This window comes from Salvelinus fontinalis, unplaced genomic scaffold (genome assembly GCF_029448725.1).
Source record: "Salvelinus fontinalis isolate EN_2023a unplaced genomic scaffold, ASM2944872v1 scaffold_0029, whole genome shotgun sequence".
Classification (NCBI taxonomy): Eukaryota; Metazoa; Chordata; class Actinopteri; order Salmoniformes; family Salmonidae; genus Salvelinus; species Salvelinus fontinalis.
The window spans coordinates 603,729-623,986 of NW_026600238.1; the positions used below are offsets into that span (position 1 = coordinate 603,729).

Below are 20,258 nucleotides of genomic sequence, written 5' to 3' on the forward strand. Positions count from 1 at the left end.
TGTAGCATGTTGTGTTATGAATGATATAGCATGTTGTGTTATGAATGATGTAGCATGTTGTGTTATGAATGATGTAGCATGTTGTGTTATGAATGATATAGCATGTTGTGTTATGAATGATATAGCATGTTGTGTTATGAATGATATAGCATGTTGTGTTATGAAGGATATAGCATGTTGTGTTATGAATGATATAGCATGTTGTGTTATGAATGATATAGCATGTTGTGTTATGAATGATGTAGCATGTTGTGTTATGAATGATGTAGCATGTTGTGTTATGAATGATATAGCATGTTGTGTTGTGAATGATATAGCATGTTGTGTTATGAATGATATAGCATGTTGTGTTATGAATGATATAGCATGTTGTGTTATGAATGATATAGCATGTTGTGTTATGAATGATATAGCATGTTGTGTTATGAATGATGTAGCATGTTGTGTTATGAATGATGTAGCATGTTGTGTTTGCTATGAATGATGTAGCATGTTGTGTTATGAATGATGTAGCATGTTGTGTTATGAATGATGTAGCATGTTGTGTTTGTTATGAATGATGTAACATGTTGTGTTATGAATGATGTAGCATGTTGTGTTATGAATGATGTAGCATGTTGTGTTATGAATGATGTAGCATGTTGTGTTATGAATGATGCAGCATGTTGTGTTATGAATGATGTAGCATGTTGTGTTATGAATGATGTAGCATGTTGTGTTATGAATGATGTAGCATGCTGTGTTATGAATGATGTAGCATGTTGTGTTTGTTATGAATGATGTAGCATGTTGTGTTATGAATGATGTAGCATGTTGTGTTATGAATGATGTAGCATGTTGTGTTATGAATGATGTAGCATGTTGTGTTATGAATGATGTAGCATGTTGTGTTATGAATGATGTAGCATGTTGTGTTATGAATGATGTAGCATGTTGTGTTATGAATAATGTAGCATGTTGTGTTATGAATGATGTAGCATGTTGTGTTTGTTATGAATGATGTAGCATGTTGTGTTATGAATGATGTAGCATGTTGTGTTATGAATGATGTAGCATGTTGTGTTATGAATGATGTAGCATGTTGTGTTTGTTATGAATGATGTAGCATGTTGTGTTATGAATGATGTAGCATGTTGTGTTATGAATGATGTAGCATGTTGTGTTTGTTATGAATGATGTAGCATGTTGTGTTATGAATAATGTAGCATGTTGTGTTTGTTATGAATGATGTAGCATGTTGTGTTATGAATGATGTAGCATGTTGTGTTATGAATGATGTAGCATGTTGTGTTTGTTATGAATGATGTAGCATGTTGTGTTATGAATGATGTAGCATGTTGTGTTATGAATGATGTAGCATGTTGTGTTTGTTATGAATGATGTAGCATGTTGTGTTATGAATGATGTAGCATGTTGTGTTATGAATGATGTAGCATGTTGTGTTATGAATGATGTAGCATGTTGTGTTATGAATGATGTAACATGTTTTGTTATGAATGATGTAGCATGTTGTGTTATGAATGATGTAGCATGTTGTGTTTGTTATGAATGATGTAGCATGTTGTGTTATGAATGATGTAGCATGTTGTGTTATGAATGATGTAGCATGTTGTGTTATGAATGATGTAGCATGTTGTGTTATGAATGATGTAGCATGTTGTGTTATGAATGATGTAGCATGTTGTGTTATGAATGATGTAGCATGTTGTGTTTGTTATGAATGATGTAGCATGTTGTGTTATGAATGATGTAGCATGTTGTGTTATGAATGATGTAGCATGTTGTGTTATGAATGATGTAGCATGTTGTGTTATGAATGATGTAGCATGTTGTGTTTGTTATGAATGATGTAGCATGTTGTGTTTGTTATGAATGATGTAGCATGTTGTGTTATGAATGATGTAGCATGTTGTGTTATGAATGATGTAGCATGTTGTGTTATGAATGATGTAGCATGTTGTGTTATGAATGATGTAGCATGTTGTGTTTGTTATGAATGATGTAGCATGTTGTGTTATGAATGATGTAGCATGTTGTGTTAAGAATGATGTAGCATGTTGTGTTATGATTGATGTAGCATGTTGTGTTATGAATGATGTAGCATGTTGTGTTATGAATGATGTAGCATGTTGTGTTATGAATGATGTAGCATGTTGTGTTATGAATGATGTAGCATGTTGTGTTATGAATGATGTAGCATGTTGTGTTATGAATGATGTAGCATGTTGTGTTTGTTATGAATGATGTAGCATGTTGTGTTATGAATGATATAGCATGTTGTGTTATGAATGATGTAGCATGTTGTGTTATGAATGATGTAGCATGTTGTGTTATGAATGATGTAGCATGTTGTGATTGTTTTGAATGATGTAGCATGTTGTGTTTGTTATGAATGATGTAGCATGTTGTGTTTGTTATGAATGATGTAGCATGTTGTGTTATGAATGATGTAGCATGTTGTGTTATGAATGATGTAGCATGTTGTGTTATGAATGATGTAGCATGCTGTGTTATGAATGATGTAGCATGTTGTGTTTGTTATGAATGATGTAGCATGTTGTGTTATGAATGATGTAGCATGTTGTGTTATGAATGATGTAGCATGTTGTGTTATGAATGATGTAGCATGTTGTGTTATGAATGATGTAGCATGTTGTGTTATGAATAATGTAGCATGTTGTGTTATGAATGATGTAGCATGTTGTGTTTGTTATGAATGATGTAGCATGTTGTGTTATGAATGATGTAGCATGTTGTGTTATGAATGATGTAGCATGTTGTGTTTGTTATGAATGATGTAGCATGTTGTGTTATGAATGATGTAGCATGTTGTGTTATGAATGATGTAGCATGTTGTGTTTGTTATGAATGATGTAGCATGTTGTGTTATGAATAATGTAGCATGTTGTGTTTGTTATGAATGATGTAGCATGTTGTGTTATGAATGATGTAGCATGTTGTGTTATGAATGATGTAGCATGTTGTGTTTGTTATGAATGATGTAGCATGTTGTGTTATGAATGATGTAGCATGTTGTGTTATGAATGATGTAGCATGTTGTGTTTGTTATGAATGATGTAGCATGTTGTGTTATGAATGATGTAGCATGTTGTGTTATGAATGATGTAGCATGTTGTGTTTGTTATGAATGATGTAGCATGTTGTGTTATGAATGATGTAGCATGTTGTGTTATGAATGATGTAGCATGTTGTGTTATGAATGATGTAGCATGTTGTGTTATGAATGATGTAGCATGTTGTGTTATGAATGATGTAGCATGTTGTGTTATGAATGATGTAGCATGTTGTGTTTGTTATGAATGATGTAGCATGTTGTGTTATGAATGATGTAGCATGTTGTGTTATGAATGATGTAGCATGTTGTGTTATGAATGATGTAGCATGTTGTGTTATGAATGATGTAGCATGTTGTGTTTGTTATGAATGATGTAGCATGTTGTGTTTGTTATGAATGATGTAGCATGTTGTGTTATGAATGATGTAGCATGTTGTGTTATGAATGATGTAGCATGTTGTGTTATGAATGATGTAGCATGTTGTGTTATGAATGATGTAGCATGTTGTGTTTGTTATGAATGATGTAGCATGTTGTGTTATGAATGATGTAGCATGTTGTGTTAAGAATGATGTAGCATGTTGTGTTATGATTGATGTAGCATGTTGTGTTTGTTATGAATGATGTAGCATGTTGTGTTATGAATGATATAGTATGTTGTGTTATGAATGATGTAGCATGTTGTGTTATGAATGATGTAGCATGTTGTGTTATGAATGATGTAGCATGTTGTGTTATGAATGATGTAGCATGTTGTGTTATGAATGATATAGCATGTTGTGTTATGAATGATGTAGCATGTTGTGTTATGAATGATGTAGCATGTTGTGTTATGAATGATGTAGCATGTTGTGTTATGAATGATGTAGCATGTTGTGTTATGAATGATGTAGCATGTTGTGTTATGAATGATGTAGCATGTTGTGTTATGAATGATGTAGCATGTTGTGTTTGTTATGAATGATGTAGCATGTTGTGTTATGAATGATGTAGCATGTTGTGTTATGAATGATGTAGCATGTTGTGTTTGTTATGAATGATGTAGCATGTTGTGTTATGAATGATGTAGCATGTTGTGTTATGAATGATGTAGCATGTTGTGATATGAATGATATAGCATGTTGTGTTTGTTATGAATGATGTAGCATGTTGTGTTTGTTATGAATGATGTAGCATGTTGTGATATGAATGATGTAGCATGTTGTGTTATGAATGATGTAGCATGTTGTGTTATGAATGATGTAGCATGTTGTGTTATGAATGATGTAGCATGTTGTGTTATGAATGATGTAGCATGTTGTGTTATGAATGATGTAGCATGTTGTGTTTGTTAATAATGATGTAGCATGTTGTGTTATGAATGATGTAGCATGTTGTGTTATGAATGATGTAGCATGTTGTGTTTGATAATATTGATGTAGCATGTTGTGTTTGCTATGAATGATGCAGCATGTTGTGTTATGAATGATGTAGCATGTTGTGTTATGAATGATGTAGCATGTTGTGTTTGCTATGAATGATGTAGCATGTTGTGTTTGTTAATAATGATGTAGCATGCTGTACCATCTCTTCTGAACTTGTCTGTCTGTCTCACTTTCACACCCAGAGGCTTTGTATCTGAGAGTCACACACAAGCCACTACACCCAGAGGCCTAGCTGGTAGCATTTAGCATTTTGAGGTTGTGTTGTGTGTTACATGTCTGTGTGAGAGAGAAAGATATAGAGAGATAGATAGAGATCAAATCAATTTAAATCAAGTGTCATTTATACAGCACATTTCAGACATGGAATGCAACACAATGTGCTTCAAAAGAATAACAATAAAAACTGAACGACTAAAAAGCTCCCTGAGGAAAAGCAAAGCTAAAAATATATGTTTTAAGATCTCTTTAAAATATGTTCCGTTTCAGCCCCCCTCAGGTTCTCTGGCAGGGTATTCCAGAGGCTGGGGGCATAATAACTAAAGGCTGCCTCTCCATGCCTCTTGGTCCTGGGCTTTGGGATAGTTAAAAGGCTGTCTCTCCATGGCTCTTGGTCCTTGGCTTTGGGATAGTTATAAGGCTGCCTCCATGCCTCTTGGGATAGTTTTACTTCTTTGGGATAGGGTTGGCGCTGTTTTCACTTTGTAAAAAATCGTTCCCAAATTAAACTGCCTCGTACTCAATTCTTGCTCGTACAATATCCATAAATGGGTCCTACTTTTGTTGAGCTTCCATCAGAATCTTGTACAGGTGGTCCTTTGTCCAGAACAATCGTTGTTTGGATTTAGAATGTCCTTTTTCCCTCTCGAATGAGCAAGCAAAACTAGCCAAGTGGCGCTAAGCTCTCCTTCGTCAACAAACGCAGAGAACGGAACACGCCAAAACTCCCGAAAAAATTGCAATAATCTGATTAAACTATATTGAAAAAACATACTTTACGATGATATTGTCACATTTATCAAATAAAATCAAAGCCGGAGATTTTAGCCGTCTATAACAAAAGCTTTTCAGAAGCCAATACGGAAGTCCTTTCCGCGTCTTCCTGAGCAAAGGAAATTGGGGTCCTGTCATTCCAAGCTGTCTCTTTTGACCATAGAAAGAGCTAGAGACCCCACTTCATCTCTCACAGCCTATTGACATCTAGTGGAAGGCGTATGAAGTGCATGTATACTAATAGATTTCAAGCAAACGATTAGGGAGGCCCTGGAACAGAGCCTCGATTTCAGATTTTTCACTTTCTGACAGGAAGTTTGCTGCAAAATGAGTTCTGTTTTACTCACAGATATAATTCAAACGGTTTTAGAAACTTGAGTGTTTTCTATCCAATAGTAATAATAATATGCATATTGTACGAGCAAGAATTGAGTACGAGGCCGTTTCATTTGGGCACGATTTTTTCCAAGTTAACCAGGTCCAGAGTATAACTGTGGTTATGGGTGGGCCGAGTAGAAAGCACCTTGGCAATAACCAGGTGTAGAGTATGGCTGTGGTTATGGGTGAGCCCAGGAAAAAGCCCCTTGGTAATAACCAGTTCTATAGTGTGGCTGTGGTTATGGTTGGACCAGGCAACATGTTGGATAATGTCCATAGATCTAAAATGATTCAGAATTGCAATGTCCTTAGATTCAGTCTCTTTGTCAACACGAATATTAAAATCTCCCAACATAATGATTATATCATAGTTCTCAAGGACAATAGACAATAGTTCAGATAAATTAGTAAAGAAAGTGGAGCAGTGGTTTGGTGGCCTTTACAGGGTTATGGCCAGCACTGGTGGCTGACATTTAAACAGTATAACATGATGCACTGGTCTGGTGGCTGACATTTAAACAGTATAACATGATGCTCTGGTCTGGTGGCTGACATTTAAACAGTATAACATGATGCTCTGGTGGCTGACATTTTAACAGTATAACATGATGCTCTGGTCAGGTGACTGACATTTAAACAGTATAGCATGATGCTCTGGTCTGATGGCTGACATATAAACAGTATAACATGATGCTCTGGTATGGTGGCTGACATTTAAACAGTATAACATGATGCTCTGGTATGGTGGCTGACATTTAAACAGTATAACATGATGCTCTGGTCTGGTGGCTGACATTTAAACAGTATAAGATGATGCTCTGGTCTGGTGGCTGACATTTAAACAGTATAACATGATGCTTTGGTCTGGTGGCTGACATTTAAACAGTATAACATGATGCTCTGGTCTGGTGGCTGACATTTAAACAGTATAGCATGATGCTCTGGTCTGATGGCTGACATTTAAACAGTATAACATGATGCTCTGGTCTGGTGGCTGATATTTCAACAGTATAACATGATGCTCTGGTGGCTGACATTTAAACAGTATAACATGATGCTCTGGTGGCTGACATTTAAACAGTATAACATGATGCTCTGGTGGCTGACATTTAAACAGTATAACATGATGCTCTGGTCTGGTGGCTGACATTTAAACAGTATAACATGATGCTCTGGTGGCTGACATTTAAACAGTAAAACATGGTGCTCTGGTCTGGTGGCTGACATTTAAACAGTATAAAATGATGCTCTGGTCTGATGGCTGACATTTAAACAGTATAACATGATGGTCTGGTCTGGTGGCTGACATTTAAACAGTATAACATGATGCTCTGGTCTGGTGGCTGACATTTAAACAGTATAACATGATGGTCTGGTATGGTGGCTGACATTTAAACAGTATAACATGATCCTCTGGTCTGGTGGCTGACATTTAAACAGTATAACATGATGCTCTGGTGGCTGACATATAAACAGTATAAGATGATGCTCTGGTGGCTGACATTTAAACAGTATAACATGATGCTCTGGTCTGGTGGCTGACATTTAAACAGTATAACATGATGCTCTGGTCTGGTGGCTGACATTTAAACAGTATAAGATGATGCTCTGGTCTGGTGGCTGATATTTCAACAGTATAAGATGATGCTCTGGTCTGGTGGCTGACATTTAAACAGTATAACATGATGCTCTGGTGGCTGACATTTAAACAGTATAACATGATGCTCTGGTGGCTGACATTTAAACAGTATAACATGATGCTCTGGTGGCTGACATTTAAACAGTATAACATGATGCTCTGGTGGCTGACATTTCAACAGTATAACATGATGCTCTGGTCTGGTGGCTGACATTTAAACAGTATAACATGATGCTCTGGTCTGGTGGCTGACATTTAAACAGTATAACATGATGCTCTGGTGTGGTGGCTGACATTTAAACAGTATAACATGATGCTCTGGTCTGGTGGCTGACATTTAAACAGTATAACATGGTGCTCTGGTGGCTGACATTTAAACAGTATAACATGATGCTCTGGTCTGGTGGCTGACATTTAAACAGTATAACATGATGCTCTGGTCTGGTGGCTGACATTTAAACAGAATAACATGATGCTCTGGTGGCTGACATTTAAACAGTATAACATGGTGCTCTGGTCTGGTGGCTGACATATAAACAGTATAACATGATGCTCTGGTCTGATGGCTGACATTTAAACAGTATAACATGATGCTCTGGTGGCTGACATTTAAACAGTGTACCATGATGCTCTGGTCTGGTGGCTGACATTTAAACAGTATAACATGATGCTCTGGTCTGGTGGCTGACATTTCAACAGTATAACATGATGCTCTGGTGGCTGACATGTAAACAGTATAGCATGATGCTCTGGTCTGGTGGCTGACATTTAAACAGTATAACATGATGCTCTGGTCTGGTGGCTGACATTTAAACAGTATAACTTGATGCTCTGGTCTGGTGGCTGACATGTAAACAGTATAACATGGTGCTCTGGTCTGGTGGCTGACATTTAAACAGTATAACATGATGCTCTGGTGGCTGACATTTAAACAGTATAACATGATGCTCTGGTCTGGTGGCTGACATTTAAACAGTATAACATGATTTTCTGGTCTGGTGGCTGACATGTAAACAGTATAGCATAATGCTCTGGTCTGGTGGCTGACATTTAAACAGTATAACATGATGCTCTGGTCTGGTGTCTGACATTTAAACAGTATAACATGATGCTCTGGTCTGGTGGCTGAAATTTAAACAGTATAACATGATGCTCTGGTGGCTGACATTTAAACAGTATAACATGATGCTCTGGTCTGGTGGCAGACATTTAAACAGTATAACATGATGCTCTGGTCTGGTGGCTGACATTTAAACAGTATAACATGATGCTCTGGTCTGGTAGCTGACATTTAAACAGTATAACATGATGCTCTGGTCTGGTAGCTGACATTTAAACAGTATAACATGATGCTCTGGTGGCTGACATTTAAACAGTATAACATGATGCTCTGGTCTGGTGGCTGACATTTAAACAGTATAACATGATGCTCTGGTCTGGTGGCTGACATTTAAACAGTATAACATGATGCTCTGGTCTGGTGGCTGACATTTAAACAGTATAACATGATGCTCTGGTGGCTGACATTTAAACAGTATAACATGATGCTCTGGTCTGGTGGCTGACATTTAAACAGTATAACATGATGCTCTGGTCTGGTGGCTGACATTTAAACAGTATAACATGATGCTCTGGTGGCTGACATTTCAACAGTATAAAATGATGCTCTGGTGGCTGACATATAAACAGTATAACATGATGCTCTGGTCTGGTGGCTGACATTTAAACAGTATAACATGATGCTCTGGTGGCTGACATTTAAACAGTATAACATGGTGCTCTGGTCTGGTGGTTGACATTTAAACAGTATAACATGATGCTCTGGTCTGGTGGCTGACATTTAAACAGTATAACATGATGCTCTGGTCTGATGGCTGACATTTAAACAGTATAACATGATGCTCTGGTCTGGTGGCTGACATTCAAACAGTATAACATGATGCTCTGGTCTGGTGGCTGACATTTAAACAGTATAACATGATGCTCTGGTGGCTGACATTTAAACAGTATAACATGATGCTCTGGTGGCTGACATTTAAACAGTATAACATGATGCTCTGGTCTGGTGGCTGACATTTAAACAGTATAACATGATGCTCTGGTCTGGTGGCTGACATTTAAACAGTATAACATGATGCTCTGGTCTGTTGGCTGACATTTAAACAGTATAACATGATGCTCTGGTGGCTGACATTTAAACAGTATAACATGGTGCTCTGGTCTGGTGGCTGACATATAAACAGTATAACATGATGCTCTGGTCTGATGGCTGACATTTAAACAGTATAACATGATGCTCTGGTCTGGTGGCTGACATTTAAACAGTATAACATGATGCTCTGGTCTGGTGGCTGACATTTAAACAGTATAACATGATGCTCTGGTCTGGTGGCTGACATTTAAACAGTATAGCATGGTGCTCTGGTGGCTGACATATAAACAGTATAACATGATGCTCTGGTGGCTGACATTTAAACAGTATAACATAATGCTCTGGTGGCTGACATATAAACAGTATAAGATGATGCTCTGGTCTGGTGGCTGATATTTCAACAGTATAACATGATGCTCTGGTCTGGTGGCTGACATTTAAACAGTATAACATGATGCTCTGGTCTGGTGGCTTACATTTAAACAGTATAACATGATGCTCTGGTGGCTGACATTTAAACAGTATAACATGGTGCTCTGGTCTGGTGGCTGACATATAAACAGTATAACATGATGCTCTGGTCTGATGGCTGACATTTAAACAGTATAACATGATGCTCTGGTCTGGTGGCTGACATTTAAACAGTATAACATGATGCTCTGGTGGCTGACATTTAAACAGTATAACATGATGCTCTGGTCTGGTGGCTGACATTTAAACAGTATAACATGATGCTCTGGTCTGGTGGCTGACATGTAAACAGTATAGCATGATGCTCTGGTCTGGTGGCTGACATTTAAACAGTATAACATGATGCTCTGGTCTGGTGTCTGACATTTAAACAGTATAACATGATGCTCTGGTCTGGTGGCTGAAATTTAAACAGTATAACATGATGCTCTGGTGGCTGACATTTAAACAGTATAACATGATGCTCTGGTCTGGTGGCTGACATTTAAACAGTATAACATGATGCTCTGGTCTGGTGGCTGACATTTAAACAGTATAACATGATGCTCTGGTCTGGTAGCTGACATTTAAACAGTATAACATGATGCTCTGGTCTGGTAGCTGACATTTAAACAGTATAACATGATGCTCTGGTGGCTGACATTTAAACAGTATAACATGATGCTCTGGTCTGGTGGCTGACATTTAAACAGTATAACATGATGCTCTGGTCTGGTGGCTGACATTTAAACAGTATAACATGATGCTCTGGTCTGGTGGCTGACATTTAAACAGTATAACATGATGCTCTGGTCTGGTGGCTGACATTTAAACAGTATAACATGATGCTCTGGTGGCTGACATTTAAACAGTATAACATGATGCTCTGGTCTGGTGGCTGACATTTAAACAGTATAACATGATGCTCTGGTCTGGTGGCTGACATTTAAACAGTATAACATGATGCTCTGGTGGCTGACATTTCAACAGTATAAAATGATGCTCTGGTGGCTGACATATAAACAGTATAACATGATGCTCTGGTCTGGTGGCTGACATTTAAACAGTATAACATGATGCTCTGGTGGCTGACATTTAAACAGTATAACATGGTGCTCTGGTCTGGTGGTTGACATTTAAACAGTATAACATGATGCTCTGGTCTGATGGCTGACATTTAAACAGTATAACATGATGCTCTGGTCTGGTGGCTGACATTCAAACAGTATAACATGATGCTCTGGTCTGGTGGCTGACATTTAAACAGTATAACATGATGCTCTGGTGGCTGACATTTAAACAGTATAACATGATGCTCTGGTGGCTGACATTTAAACAGTATAACATGATGCTCTGGTTTGGTGGCTGACATTTAAACAGTATAACATGATGCTCTGGTGGCTGACATTTAAACAGTGTACCATGATGCTCTGGTCTGGTGGCTGACATTTAAACAGTATAACATGATGCTCTGGTCTAGTGGCTGACATTTAAACAGTGTAACATGATGCTCTGGTCTGGTGGCTGACATTTAAACAGTATAACATGATGCTCTGGTCTGGTGGCTGACATTTAAACAGTATAACATGATGCTCTGGTCTGTTGGCTGACATTTAAACAGTATAACATGATGCTCTGGTGGCTGACATTTAAACAGTATAACATGGTGCTCTGGTCTGGTGGCTGACATATAAACAGTATAACATGATGCTCTGGTCTGATGGCTGACATTTAAACAGTATAACATGATGCTCTGGTCTGGTGGCTGACATTTAAACAGTATAACATGATGCTCTGGTCCGGTGGCTGACATTTAAACAGTATAACATGATGCTCTGGTCTGGTGGCTGACATTTAAACAGTATAGCATGGTGCTCTGGTGGCTGACATATAAACAGTATAACATGATGCTCTGGTGGCTGACATTTAAACAGTATAACATGATGCTCTGGTGGCTGACATATAAACAGTATAAGATGATGCTCTGGTCTGGTGGCTGATATTTCAACAGTATAACATGATGCTCTGGTCTGGTGGCTGACATTTAAACAGTATAACATGATGCTCTGGTCTGGTGGCTGACATTTAAACAGTATAACATGATGCTCTGGTGGCTGACATTTAAACAGTATAACATGGTGCTCTGGTCTGGTGGCTGACATATAAACAGTATAACATGATGCTCTGGTCTGATGGCTGACATTTAAACAGTATAACATGATGCTCTGGTCTGGTGGCTGACATTTAAACAGTATAACATGATGCTCTGGTCTGGTGGCTGACATTTAAACAGTATAACATGATGCTCTGGTCTGGTGGCTGACATTTAAACAGTATAACATGGTGCTCTGGTGGCTGACATATAAACAGTATAACATGATGCTCTGGTGGCTGACATTTAAACAGTATAACATGATGCTCTGGTGGCTGACATATAAACAGTATAAGATGATGCTCTGGTCTGGTGGCTGATATTTCAACAGTATAAGATGATGCTCTGGTCTGGTGGCTGATATTTCAACAGTATAAGATGATGCTCTGGTCTGGTGGCTGATATTTCAACAGTATATGATGATGCTCTGGTCTGGTGTCTGACATTTAAACAGTATAACATGATGCTCTGGTGGCTGACATTTAAACAGTGTACCATGATGCTCTGGTCTGGTGGCTGACATTTAAACAGTATAACATGATGCTCTGGTCTGGTGGCTGACATTTAAACAGTATAACATGATGCTCTGGTCTGGTGGCTGACATTTAAACAGTATAACATGACGCTCTGGTCTGGTGGCTGACATTTAAACAGTATAACATGATGCTCTGGTCTGGTGGCTGACATTTAAACAGTATAACATGGTGCTCTGGTGGCTGACATTTAAACAGTATAACATGGTGCTCTGGTGGCTGACATATAAACAGTATAACATGATGCTCTGGTGGCTGACATTTAAACAGTATAACATGATGCTCTGGTCTGGTGGCTGATATTTCAACAGTATAACATGATGCTCTGGTCTGGTGGCTGACATTTAAACAGTATAACATGATGCTCTGGTCTGGTGGCTGACATTTAAACAGTATAACATGATGCTCTGGTCTGTTGGCTGACATTTAAACAGTATAACATGATGCTCTGGTGGCTGACATTTAAACAGTATAACATGGTGCTCTGGTCTGGTGGCTGACATATAAACAGTATAACATGATGCTCTGGTCTGATGGCTGACATTTAAACAGTATAACATGATGCTCTGGTCTGGTGGCTGACATTTAAACAGTATAACATGATGCTCTGGTCTGGTGGCTGACATTTAAACAGTATAACATGATGCTCTGGTCTGGTGGCTGACATTTAAACAGTATAACATGGTGCTCTGGTGGCTGACATATAAACAGTATAACATGATGCTCTGGTGGCTGACATTTAAACAGTATAACATGATGCTCTGGTCTGGTGGCTGATATTTCAACAGTATAAGATGATGCTCTGGTCTGGTGGCTGATATTTCAACAGTATAAGATGATGCTCTGGTCTGGTGGCTGATATTTCAACAGTATAAGATGATGCTCTGGTCTGGTGTCTGACATTTAAACAGTATAACATGATGCTCTGGTGGCTGACATTTAAACAGTATAAAATGATGCTCTGGTGGCTGACATTTCAACAGTATAACATGATGCTCTGGTGGCTGACATTTAAACAGTATAACATGATGATCTGGTCTGGTGGCTGACATTTAAACAATATAACATGATGCTCTGGTCTGGTGTCTGACATTTAAACAGTATAACATGATGCTCTGGTCTGGCGGCTGAAATTTAAACAGTATAACATGATGCTCTGGTGGCTGACATTTAAACAGTATAACATGATGCTCTGGTCTGGTGGCTGACATTTTAACAGTATAACATGATGCTCTGGTCTGGTGGCTGAAATTTAACAGTATAACATGATGCTCTGGTGGCTGACATTTAAACAGTATAACATGATGCTCTGGTCTGGTGGATGACATTTTAACAGTATAACATGATGCTCTGGTCTGGTGGCTGACATATAAACAGTATAACATGATGCTCTGGTCTGGTGGCTGACATTTAAACAGTATAACATGATGCTCTGGTCTGGTGACTGACATTTAAACAGTATAACATGATGCTCTGGTCTGGTGGGTGACATTTAAACAGTATAACATGATGCTCTGGTCTGGTAGCTGACATTTAAACAGTATAACATGATGCTCTGGTCTGGTGGCTGACATTTAAACAGTATAACATGATCCTCTAGTCTGGTGGCTGACATTTAAACAGTATAACATGATGCTCTGGTGGCTGACATTTAAACAGTATAACATGATGCTCTGGTGGCTGACATTTAAACAGTATAACATGATGCTCTGGTCTGGTGGCTGACATTTATACAGTATAACATGATGTTCTGGTCTGGTGGCTGACATTTTAACAGTATAGCATGATACTCAAAAGAACCAAAGTCACCAAATGAAACTTCCTTACAACTGACAGCATTAGTAAAAATAGAGGCTGTTCAGAGCAGGAGATCTGTGGCTGTTTGAGGTTAGAGCTATTTGTGAACCACATCACCCACTCCCCCTCCCCTTTGTTGACTGCTGCAGCAGGGTCTATTTTAGTCTCTATGGGAACCTACGTATTCTGTATGATGTACATTCAGAGTTCTAAACCCTTAAAACACCAGTCAAACACATGGTTGAATCAGCCATAATAATTGGGCTGTATGTTGGGGTGTATAAATGTATCTAACTACACATTAAACACTGAGACCTGTTGGGGTGTATAAATGTATCTAATTACACATTAAACACTGAGACCTGTTGGGGTCTATAACTGTCTCTAAAAAACCTCATTGAAAAGACAGTGACATCAAAAAAATACAAATTCTGAATGGTTTGTCCTCAGGGTTTTGCCTGCTACATAAGTTCTGTTATTCTCACAGACATGATTCAAACAGTTTTAGAGACTTCAGAGTGTTTTCTATCCAAATCTACTAATACTATGCATATCTTATATTCTGGGGATGAGTAAAAAGCAGTTGAATTTTGGCATGCTATTTTTCCCGATATTGAAAATGCTGCCCCCTGCCCTCAAGAAGTTAAACACTGAGACCTGTTGGGGTGTATAAATGTATCTAATTACACATTAAACACTGAGACCTGTTGGGGTGTATAAATGTATCTAACTGCACATTAAACACTGAGGCCTGTTGGGGTGTATAAATGTATCTAATTACACATTAAACACTGAGACCTGTTGGGGTGTATAAATGTATCTAACTGCACATTAAACACTGAGGCCTGTTGGGGTGTATAAATGTATCTAATTACACATTAAACACTGAGACCTGTTGGGGTGTATAAATGTTCCTGTGGTGTTGGAGGTCTTCACTGCAGTAGACTGGATCAGCTCCTCTGTCCCTCACTCATCTCTCTCTCTCCTCTCTCTTTAGCTAGTGACCCTGTTCATCAGAACGTCATGGTGGATGGAAAAATATGCTCTCTTCAGCAGCGGTGAATAACCACAACCCTGTCAGTCCATCTCTTTACTCTCCTTTCTCTTATCTTCTCTCAATCGTTCCCTTTTCACACCAACTCACTTATCTTTAGACACTGCGGCCTTGACTGCCATCAACAGCATCAGCAACAGAGAGGTGTGAAGTTTCCACAACAGAGTTAGAGTTAGTTTAACATGTACTTCTCTTTAGACGCTGCAGCCTTGACCACCATCAACAGAGTTAGAGTTAGTTTATCATGAGAACATACAGACACCACTGACTGGAACCAGCTGACAGTATGAGTAGTAAAGGCTTCATTACTACTAACAGAAGGAGAGTTGTAGTGTAATGTCCATGATGAATGATGTAAAGGCTTCATTACTACTAACAGAAGGACAGTTGTAGTGTTATGTCCATGATGAATGATGTAAAGGCTTCAATGTGTTTTATATAATAATTGTTTTTGTCCAAATTGATATTTTTTTAATGTAATTGTGTGTGTTTATCTTCAGCAACGCCAGTTTATGGGTGCCAACTTGCCAAATAAAGCTTCCAAGACCTGGAGGTTATATGTGTTGTATCCTGATTTAACCACTAGATGGCAGTGTTCCATGTGTTGTATCCTGATCTGTCCACTAGATGGCAGTGCTCCATGTGTTGTATCCTGATCTGTCCACTAGATGGCAGTGATCTGTCCACTAGATGCCAGTGCTCCATGTGTTGTATCCTGATCTGTCCACTAGATGGCAGTGATCTGTACTCTAGATGGCAGTGCTCCATGTGTTGTATCCTGATCTGTCCACTAGATGGCAGTGCTCCTTGTGTTGTATCCTGATCTGTCCTCTAGATGGCAGTGCTCCATGTGTTGTATCCTGATGTGTCCACTAGATGGTAGTGCTCCATGTGTTGTATCCTGATCTGTCCACTAGATGGCAGTGCTCCATGTGTTGTCCTGGTGTAATGCTGTACACTGTGATACATCTATTACATTCCCTGGCTGCAGACATGGATGATACTTCAAATAGAAGTTGTCCCTAACCACAGATCTAGGATCAGATTACTCTACCTCACATTCTGAAGCCATTTTATTTGTCATGTGCCAAATACAACAGGTGTAGACCTTTACCGTGAAATGTTTAATTACAAGCCCCTAACTAACAATGCAGTTCAAGAATTAGAATTATGAAAATATTTACTAAATAATCTAAATTAAAAAAGAAAATATAAAGTAACAATAAAATTACATAACAATAACGAGGCTATATACAGGGGGTGCCGTTACCAAGTTAACCTGTCTAGGATCAGCGTGGTGCTAGCGGCACTCCCCCCCCCCCCCCACTGAAAAACCAGTGCCGCGAAATTCAAAAAAAATATTTTTTTAAATATTTAACTTTCACACATTAAAGTCCAATACAGCTAATGAAAGACACAGATCTTGTGAATCCAGTCAACATGTCCGATTTTTAAAATGTTTTACAGGGAAGACACAATATGTAAAGATGTACATCTATTACCTAAAAACACATTAGCATAATCCACCATCTTTTATTTGTCCACCAACACCAGTAGCCATCACCAATTCGGCTAAACTAAGATATTTATAGCCCCTAACCAACAAAAAAACTCATTAGATGACAGTCTGATAACATATTTATGGTATGGGATAGGTTTTGTTAGAAAAAAGTGCATATTTCAGGTAGATGGCATAGGTTACAATTGCACCCACCGTCACAAATGGAATAGAAAAACTACTTAGAGCAACGTGTTTACCTACTTACTAATCATCAAACATTTCGTAAAAATACACAGCATACACGAATCGAAAGACACAGATCCTGTGAATACAGACAATATTTCAGATTTTCTAAGTGTCTTACAGCGAAAACACAATAAATCGTTATATTAGCATAGCACATACCACATAGCAGCCCAGCATTGATTCTAGCCAAAGTGAGCGATAAAAGTCAACATCGCCAAAAGATATTAATTTTTTCACTAACCTTCTCAGAATTCTTCCGATGACACTCCTGTAACATCACATTACAACATGCATATACAGTTTGATCGAAAATGTTTATATTTAGCCACCAAAATCATGGTTAGACAATGTGAAATGTAGCTCAGTTGGTCAGAAAATTTCCTTGCGCCACTTAGACAGTGATCTACTCTTATACATAAATACTCATAAACGTGACTAAAAAATATAGGGTGGACAGGGATTGATAGACAATTTAATTCTTAATACAATTGCGTTATTACATTTTTAAATTTATCCTTACTTTTCAATACAGTTTGCGCCAAGCGAAGCTACGTCAAAAAACATGGCGTACTAAGCCACTAAAATGTTTCGACAGAAACACGATTTATCATAATAAAAATGTCCTACCTTGAGCTGTTCTTCCATCAGTATCTTGGGCAAAGGATCCTTTCTTGGGAGGAATCGTCTTTTGGTGGAAAGCTGTCCTCTTGCCATGTGAAAATGCCAACTGCGTTCGGGATGAACTGAAAGCGTGCCCACCTATTCACAGCGTTAAAGAAATAAATGTCCCAAAATCGCACTAAACGGATATAAATTGCTATAAAACGCTTTAAATTAACTACCTTATGATGTTTTTAACTCCTATAACGAGTGAAAAGATGACCGGAGAAATATAACAGGCTAAACTAACGCTTGGAACAGGAGAGGGTCGGTGTCCTCCACGCGCGTTACGCAGCAAGAAAAGACTTGCTAGCTACAGGGTTTTTTCATTTGTAGTGCCTGTGAACGCGCAATCGACCCCATTGGAATCGTCATCACGTAAAGGCATCCAGGGGAAGACGTAAGAAGTGTCCGTATAGTCATAGCAAAATCAGTGCCCTTTAAACTGACTTCAGAACAGTGGCCAACATTTCTGAAATCTGAATCCATGTCAGGGAAATTGCTGTAGAATGGGCTCTGTTCCACTTAGAGACAAAATTTCAACTCCTATAGAAACTATAGACTGTTTTCTATCCAATAATAATAATAATATGCATATTGTACGATCAAGGATTTTGTGGGAAGCCGTTTAAAAAAGTACCCAATTAGCATAAATAGTCTAAACAGCGCCCCCATCCCCAACAGGTTAATATGTGGGGATACAGGTTAGACGAGGTAATTTGTACATGTACGTAGGGGTAAAGTGACTATGCATACGTAATAAACAGTGAATAGCAGCTGTGCAAAAACAAGTGTAATTATCCGGGTGGACATTTTATACATTTTCCAGCAGTCATATAGCTTGGCGGTAAAAGCTGTTAACCTCTCTGGGATATGTGGGACGGTAGCGTCCCACCTGGCCAACATCCAGTGAAAATGCAGAGCGCTAAATTCAAATAAATTACTATAAAAATTTAACTTTCATGAAATCACACATTCAATATACCAATTTTAAGCTACACTTGTTGTGAATCCAGCCAATGTGTCAGATTTCAAAAATGCTTTACGTCGAAAGCAAACAATGCTATTATCTGAGGATAGCACCCCAGCTAACAATCACAGACCATCATATTTCAACACTCCCGGCGCGACACAAAACGCAGAAATATAGATATAATTCATGCCTTACCTTTGATGAGCTTCTTCTGTTAGCACTCCAATATGTCCTATAAACATCACAAATGGTCCTTTTGTTCGATTAATTCAGTCGATATATATCCAAAATGTCCATTTATTTGACGCGTTTGATCCAGAAAAACACCGGTTCCAACTTGCACAACGTGACTACAAAATATCTCAAAGGTTACCTGTAAGCTTTGTCCAAAGATTTCAAACTACATTTGTAATACAACTTTAGGTATTTTTTAAAACCTTTTGTCAATAGGGGGGCGCCATTTCGACTTTGTAAAAATTCGTTCCCAAATTAAACTGCCTCTTACTCAATTCTTGCTAGTACAATATGCATATTATTATTACTATTGGATAGAAAACACTCTCTAGATTCTAAAACCGTTTGAATTATTTCTCTGAGTAAAACAGAACTCATTCTACAGCACATTTCCTGTCAGGAAGTGAGATTTCTGAAATCGAGGTCCCTGTTCTAGGGTCAGTTTATAAGTCCCCATGTAAGCTATGGGGCTACATGCACTGCATACGCCTTCCTCTAGATGTCAGTAAGCGGTGAGAATTTGAATGGAGTGGATTGCACCAACTGTGGCACTATAAAAGCTCATTGAACGGAAGTACCGTTCTTTTCAACGGGGCGCCTGGCGCAAGAGTGACATCACAGATGCGTCCTGCAAAAGCTTTCGTTTTAGTAGTTCTATATCTCCGGTCATGTTTTTATTCGTTATAGGTGTTAAAGACATCATAAGGTAGTTAACCTTTACTGAACCTCAACCCCGGATCCGGGATCACCCCCCACCCCCCCCCCCCCACACTGATTAGCATCGCTAGCATAGCGTCACAATTAAATAGTAGCATCTAAATATCATTAAATCACAAGTCCAAGACACCAGATGAAAGATACAGATCTTGTGAATAAACCCATCATTTCTGTTTTTTAAAATGTTTTACAGGGAAGACACAATATGTAAATCTATTAGCTAACCACGTTAGCAAAATACACCATTTTTCTTTGTCCACCATTTTTTCTCGCCACCACTAG

At 38.4% G+C, this 20,258-nt stretch overlaps 1 protein-coding gene across 1 annotated transcript in view; it reads left to right on the forward strand.

Moving 5' to 3' along the window:
- The window catches only part of LOC129842282 (low affinity immunoglobulin gamma Fc region receptor II-like), a 48,789-nt gene extending 32,636 nt beyond the window's left edge, over positions 1-16,153 (forward strand). Inside the window, exon 10 of the mRNA XM_055910766.1 lies at positions 15,593-16,153. The gene's annotated coding sequence lies outside the window, so the exon portion shown is untranslated. The remainder of the gene's footprint in view (positions 1-15,592) is intronic.
- The last annotated feature ends 4,105 nt before the right edge of the window (positions 16,154-20,258 follow it).